General features: G+C 47.3%; 1 protein-coding gene across 8 annotated transcripts in view; it reads right to left on the bottom strand.

The window, feature by feature from the left end:
* The window catches only part of EPB41L3 (erythrocyte membrane protein band 4.1 like 3), a 135839-nt gene that overhangs the window by 83426 nt on the left and 45323 nt on the right, over window positions 1–7090 (bottom strand). The window contains exon 1 of one of the 8 annotated variants that reach the window (XM_042868700.1): window positions 6937–7030. The exons of 5 other annotated variants lie outside the window; for them this stretch is intronic. The gene's annotated coding sequence lies outside the window, so the exon portion shown is untranslated. Of the gene's footprint in view, window positions 1–4489; window positions 4511–6601; window positions 6635–6936; window positions 7031–7090 lie in introns of those variants that run through there. 2 more of the 8 variants (XM_042868701.1, XM_042868702.1) reach the window with 2 other exon arrangements.

Below are 7090 nucleotides of genomic sequence, written 5' to 3'. Positions count from 1 at the left end.
AAAGACAGAAAGACAGAAAGACAGAAAGACAGAAAGACAGAAAGACAAGGAGCTTTTTTATTCTTCACTTCAGCATCCTTAATTCACTGTCCCCTCAGGCTGAGAAAAGGACTGACTTTACTTCTCTGCCCTACCATATTAGTAGAGAAGCTGCAAAGAACAATATTCCTGCTTCATATTTGATATGAGTCTAAGTAAAGTAGTTAAGAATTCACACAGTGAAGAACAAGTCAAGAAATCTGTGTAACATCACTAGCAAATGATAAAATGCTCCTTCTGATCTTTAAATGTTGTGAAATTCTGGATGTTTTAGTTTGGCTTTGCAAAGGGCAAAGTGGGCACTGATCAGACATGACCATCTCATCTCCAATACATATGAGAAAGAATGGTTTGTCAAAGAAAATTAGTAATAATAGTATTTCAGCATAACAGTAAAGAATGACTGTTAATTGTTACAGAATTAGCAATTTAATCATGTACAAATGCAAGCAAGGACAAAATTTATGCAGACAGAAAGCCTAGTTGGATATATTTAAGTATACTCAAGAAGGAGATGGGCACAGTACAAGTGACACTGAGGACAGGACCCAAATCAGAAGGCAACCCAGTGCCAGCACCCAGACTAACACCTGGTAGAGCCCAGCAGCCACCACTCCTTGCTGCCATGGAGGGTTCCCACTGTTGCTGCAAATAAGTGATCAAACCCTGACAGCACGCTGGCACACAATTAAAGGACTCTTAATTGCCATGCCTCAAATTCCATCTTTAAGCCTGCTAAGAGAATGCTTGCAAAACTCTTTAATAAATCATAGAAATCAGAGATGGAAATAAGGTCATCTTGCCCACACCTCCCATCTACGCCGCGCATTTGCTCCCTGCGCTGTGCTGCTGAGTGCTCTGTCTCAGCAACCTCTAAATGATTCAGGTGCTGAGGTGTCCCCCGATTCCCCAGGCAGCACAGCACATCTAGCTGCCAGCACAGGATGCTTCCCACCCACCTCCATCATCCGTTCCACCCCAGTTCTGCCTCTTTCTGATTTGAGTCTTTCCCTGCTCCTGTCTCCCTCTGGCTCCTCCACGCTCTTGGTGCTGCTTCAGCTGCCATCCAGCAGAAACTGTTGCTCAGGAAACGTTCTTCTGTCTCTCCTGTAATCCCACTGTAGTGTGCTGCTATTTTTAGGAGGAAAAGGAGGTGGTAAGGGAATGAAAGGCTGCCAGCTCCAGCTGTACCAGAATAATGCTCCAGTATATGGAAACTACATTACAGTGTTTTCCTTTAAGCACATATAATTAACCAAAACTTTCGGTATTCTGGAATGATCCAAGAGAGAAGAAAGGGAAAATGTAGGTTCCAACACACACACACACACACACAAAACAAACAATAATCTCAGTCTGTCTTTAAACTCTGCAGCTGGGCTTGCCATTCTACAGTTTCTTCAAAGATTTTGCTCTGGCATTTGCCCATTGAGATAAATGGTTAAATTGGCAACATACTGAAAAAAAAAAAAAGGCAAATGTAGTTACCTATTATAGAAAACTATGCAGTAAGAGGCAAATACTCAGTAATGGCAATCTCTAAAGTGGGGCTGAAAACCCATGTTTTACTCGTCATTTGGGCTGACCATAGGCAAAGCCACCACCCTGTCTTCCTCCCATCCCTGTGCCCCTCTGACCAACGCAGCTGCCAAATTCCCCACAGAAACCACTTAATCTGTGCAACCAGTGCCTGAGCTACCAAAACTATCCAGGAAAACAGAAAATATATCATTTTTAAAAATTATTATTATTATTGTTAAGATTACACTTTTCTGTTCTTCAAGCCAAACCTTGTATTTGCTAATGCCATAAGGTTAACATCAACTACTGGGAAAAAAACAGAGGTACCATGTTACTTCATGCAAGAACTTCCATATGGCAATGGTTTTGTCTGCCCAGATGCACATATTCAGTTACTTGCACAGATGCCCATAGCACCCACACAGCACAGGGGCTGAGCACTGCATGCCCAAAACGCTGCTCTGCAACAACTGTAACTCAATGGAGAAAAAACAGAGATGAATTCAACAGATGCAGTGAAGTAATCATCTCCAGGGTCCTCCAAAAGATTACAGCTTCCTGATCTCAGCTACAGTTTGTGGGGTCAGGTCACAATGCCACTGTCTACACCGGATCAAGCCTCATTTCGTAGGCAAGGTTACCAATTATCAAGGGAAGATGCACAAAGACATTACCCTGTGCAAGTCAGGATACAAGAACAGCTCTCTCAGTTAGCATAAACATATGTTTCCTAGGTCTGGAGAAACATTTTTTTTTTCCACAGCCTGTTTGCATTTACTGGCTTACTAAATGAGATTTTATTTGCAGCTGGTATGTCCTAGGAAACCAGGAGGCGTTAAGACATAATTGCCCTCAGACTGATGAGTAAACAAGGTGACTTCCACCAGGGATGCAGCTCGGCTGCCACCAGCAGTGCCACGGGGACCCAAAGAAAGGGGCACTCTCACTATGGTGAGAGCAGCCATAGGAAGGGAAGGTGGGAAGGGAGGGAAGGCAGAAGCCATGCTGGGGAGTGGGGCTGGGGGAGGGATGTGCATTCTCCCCTTTAGCCCATTAAGGCACTGTGATGATTTGCTACTTCCACCACATTCATCAGAGAACACACACTGCATACAAACAGATGCACCCGCGTGTATCCAACACTGCATCTCAGTAACTCTTCTCTTTACACTCTCCCTACTCCAATTTTTGTTTCTTTCTATCCACAGATGCTTTCAATTTCTCTCACTCTTTGCCCCGCAAACGCTCCCAGTCTCCCATCTTCCACATTCTTCTTTAACCCTCTAAGCTAAAGGCTTTCCTCAGCAGGATCCCACATCTGGAAGGGGATCCTCACACACATTTCAGTGCTGCCTTTGTTCCTTGGCTTGCCAACAGATGGGTTCTGATAGGTAGCACAGCAGCTGAAAGGGTTCTCTGTCTGTGACACAAAAAAGTACTTCCAAGGTCTGTAAAGAAAAGAGTAAAAATGGAAGGGATCCATGTAAAAAAGGGTTTTCCTCCTCTTTTTAATTGGTTATGCAACTTTTAAGCCTTTATTTATATATGGCCTATTCATATGCTGTGTCCTGTAGGATAGAACTAGATCCATAAGTGATTTAGGAGACTAACAATTTCTTTTTAGCTTTTAACCATTTTACTTGAAAAACAAACAGCTCTGCTAACATTGTCAAATTAAATCACACAAAAAGTAAAGCTGTCATTTTCCCCCAGAGCCAAAAAGCTGAACATTATTCAAACTGTATTACACCAACTATTCAGGAAAGGGTGCAGGAGACCCTGAGCTTGCTGTCTACATGGCACATTGTCTTGCATTAACTCAGTTGTCCCAAATCCTAACCCATTTCAGCTTTTATACACATATCCAGTTCCCAGCAACCCTCCTGAGTTCCCTCTGCACTGCTGCTTGCAGTGACAGCTTTGGATAAGAGTGGGACAAGAGCAGAGAGCCTGTGGGATTTCTCTTCCCAAAGCCAACACAAGGGGTTATGCTCCTCTTCTCTGCTGCTGGTGCTGTTCAGTTCACTGGCCAGAGACCTTCACAAAGAAAAGATGCATTTCTCTTTGGGTGTTTCCAACCAGCAAAGGGAAGAGTAAGGGTTATGTATCCACATGTAGCCCTGGACCACTACCCCATTGCAAGAAATGGCAAACACTGAAGATGAAAAATTAAGAGAACTGCTACAGAACTGAGATAATCCCCTCTCTAATTTTTGCACCAAATGAAAACAATCCATCGTAATAAACATATTTTCAGTTTATCAGACAGCGATCTTATTTTTCACTTACATAGGCACGTTTATTTTCACTTGATCAGAGAGAGATTAACTCTGAACAAAACACTCTGAGCATTCAGACTCTGCAATCCTGCCTCCAGTTAGCTATATGACAAGTCGGACACTCAGGCACAACATCCCCAGCCACACCGGGGGTATTTCAGTGAGGGAAACAGTTATCAAGGCTTTCACATTGAAAATGCTGGAGCTCAAGAGATAAGGTGGATGCTTCATTTCATGAGCCCCAAATAATCTTTTATAAGCACTCCTAAATGGTTTGGTGCCTTCTCTGAGACAACACCCAGCCGTTTACTGCTATGTGAGATTTCCATGAAGCAAGCCTGAATGCCGCCCGCTGTGCATAACACGTTTAACACATTTCAACAAGTTACTGTGAACTTCACATCGCACCCGAAATACACCCAAGTGACATTTGACAGGTTTAAGGAACCCACCATGCCCCAAAGAACTCTTACTCACTGCACCAGACAACAGAGATAACAAAACATAGGTGATAGCATGCTGCCGTGGCTCAAACCCAAAGCCCGAGCTCACATTACCTATATAAGAAACCCACAGCCTTCAAATAAAGCCCTGCAAACAGCAGCTTTTTGCCATCAGAGGTTTCCCCTACAGACAGAAAAAGACCTCACCCAGTTTAATTCACAAATTACGTAAGTTGCAGCTTCACCTTCACTTGCTCCTTCTTAGAAGAGAGAAGAAAACCCAAACTAAAATTAGAGTCCTTCAGCTCTGCTGCAGTTCCTCAGAAGAGAGGCACAGCCCTGCCCCACCCTGCAGCCCCCAGCCCTCCTCCTCCTCCTCCTCCTCCTCCTCCTCCTAGAGGCTGAACCTGCCCACCGCAGAAGCAGGCTCCCATCAGATGACACAAAGGCAATGGATGCTTAATGCCAGCCAATTCACTGGGGATGATGATTTTCCTCCGCAGCGAGCAGGTCTGTGGCATGCTGAAGGCTCTGGGAGCCTTTCTGATCCAGTGCCAGCAGTCCCATGGCTTTCACCCCAGTGCAGTGTTTGGGCTCTCCTCTCCCATATTGCCATGCAGAGCTCATCGCAGCACAGGAGCTGAAAGTTTCCAGCCCACAGAGAGCAGAGTTCATCCATCTGTGCATAGGAGTGCATAAAGAGGTGCGGCAGGACAGGGGATGTCATCACATCCTGATGCAGCAGGGTGGTCCTCACCTCTCCTACACCACAAAGGACTCATTGCCAGAGTTTTAGAGGTTAAATGTAAGCCTGATCAAATCTGACCAACGTTTAGTGGTCAAGCATATATTTTGTTTAGTTACTTTGAGACTTAGTTATATTCACATTTATATACATAATATATTACACATATACATACACAAATCTTTTAGCTTTCTATTGACATAGAAAATGCTGAAATTATTAAAAGCTAAAGGAATGAGGTGGTATTCAGACTGCCACACTGTAGAATCACAGATGTACACAGGGCACACCTCATGTTTGGAAAGCAGCCCCGTGACTTGCAGTTATTTTGACTGCGAAGACTTCAGATGAACAAAGTGGGCACTTTCACTTCAACTTACAACTGACATTCACACAGAGCTCAGCAAATCAGAGAATCACAGAATCATAGAAGCTGGAAGGGACCCCTGGAGATCATCCAGTTTAAATTCCTGCTAAAGCAGGTTTGCTGCAGTAGGGATCCAGTTGACCAAGCAGTAATTACACCACCTCAAATACAACCACACACTGCAAAGCAGTGCTCAAACCTCTGAGCATCATCCTGAGTGACCTCCTGTACCAACAGAGCCAAAACAGAAATCGGAAAACTGCAAAGCTACGTTGGATACACTTTGCTACTTGTAACGATGATGAGGCAGGAGTTTTCCAGCACGTCTCAGTACCTGGTAAAGTTTCAGCTCTTTGAATGAAAACCAAGAAACCTTAAGGAGAGAGCACCCCTCTCCATGCCCAGTCTGGGTCTTCAAAGCCAAACCCATCCGCAACGGGAAAATTATCACATCAGTGATACCAAGCATCCCGACGGGCGCACCTTCGGCTGTTTTCCTTTCCTCCCCCCCGAAGCCCTGCGCGGGCACCGCCGCTGCCCCGCCGCACACCTGGGAGCCCACCCCGAGCTCTACGCGCGATGTCCCCGCAAGAAGCGGCTCCGCTGGGCGCAGCCAACACCCGAGGGGGGCCCGCGGCTGCCAGCCGGGAGGGGGCTGAGGGTGGCGGCGCTGGCACTGCAGCGGTCCGGAGCCGCGCCGTGCTCCGTGCAATAACCACACCCACCGCATTGCAGAAGCCACGGCCCGGGGGGGGGAGGGGGGGGGGGGGGGAGTAGGGAAGGAAACAGTCCCCCCCTCGCCAACGCAAGGCCGGGTGGGGAAGGAGATGTGCGGGTGAGTGATGAAGTTTGCTATAAAAATGGCAATCGCTGTAAAATAAAAATAATAAATCAATAAAACGGGACGCACGGCCCCCTAGCAGCCCCCCTCGCACCACCGCGCTCCACGCTCCGAACAGCCTCCCGCCCCTCCCCGCTCCCCGCCCGGCGCGGGGGCACCCCCGGGGCCTCCGCGGTTGCTGACTTCAAAAATGGCTCCTAGGAACGAGCTCTGCATATATCTATATAAAAGGGTATATATTAAAAAAAAAGAAAAAAGAAAAAAAAAAGAAAAAAAAAAAGGTGCAATCTATAAAACCCTCTCTAGAGCATACCCTCCGCTTCCCCTTGGCGGAGGGCACAGCGCGTAGCGGGGCCGGGACGGTACCTGGGGGCGGCAGCAGCAGCAGAGGGCTGGGGCTGCTCCCGGCGGCGGCGGCGGCCACGCGTCAGCAGCGAGCAGCAGCTCAGCCCGGCTCTGCCCTGAGCGAGTCTCCGCCGCTCCGCAGCAAATCAGGGCTGTCTGTGCAGGCTGCTCCGGAGAGAGGGAGGGAAAAAGGAAAGGCACCAAAAAAAAAAAAAAAGAAAAAGAAAAAGAAAAAGAAAAAAAAGTCCACGCCGCGGAAAGCGGTAAAAGCTGGCTGCTGGCTGCGAGTGGGAGCGCGGGGTGCCGCTCTCCAGCAGCAGCAAGGGAGGGTCACAGCCGGGCACCGGGATCCCCACCTGCGTCCGAGCAACTGCGCAGTTCGTGGTTTAGCGAAGCGAATTCTGCTCCGTAGGCGAGTTTGGCTGCTGCGATTGCAACCAGCCCGAGCGGATGAGAGTGCCTGGGAATTCGAAACCAGCAAGCTGGGTGCTGACAAAGTCTGGCTTTGAT

Source organism: Lagopus leucura, unplaced genomic scaffold, assembly GCF_019238085.1.
Source record: "Lagopus leucura isolate 7727_CA_CO unplaced genomic scaffold, USGS_WTPT01 Super-Scaffold_100002, whole genome shotgun sequence".
Taxonomy (NCBI): domain Eukaryota; kingdom Metazoa; phylum Chordata; class Aves; order Galliformes; family Phasianidae; genus Lagopus; species Lagopus leucura.
The sequence above is the reverse complement of the archived record's forward strand: the minus strand, read 5'-3'. Positions and strand labels throughout refer to the sequence as shown.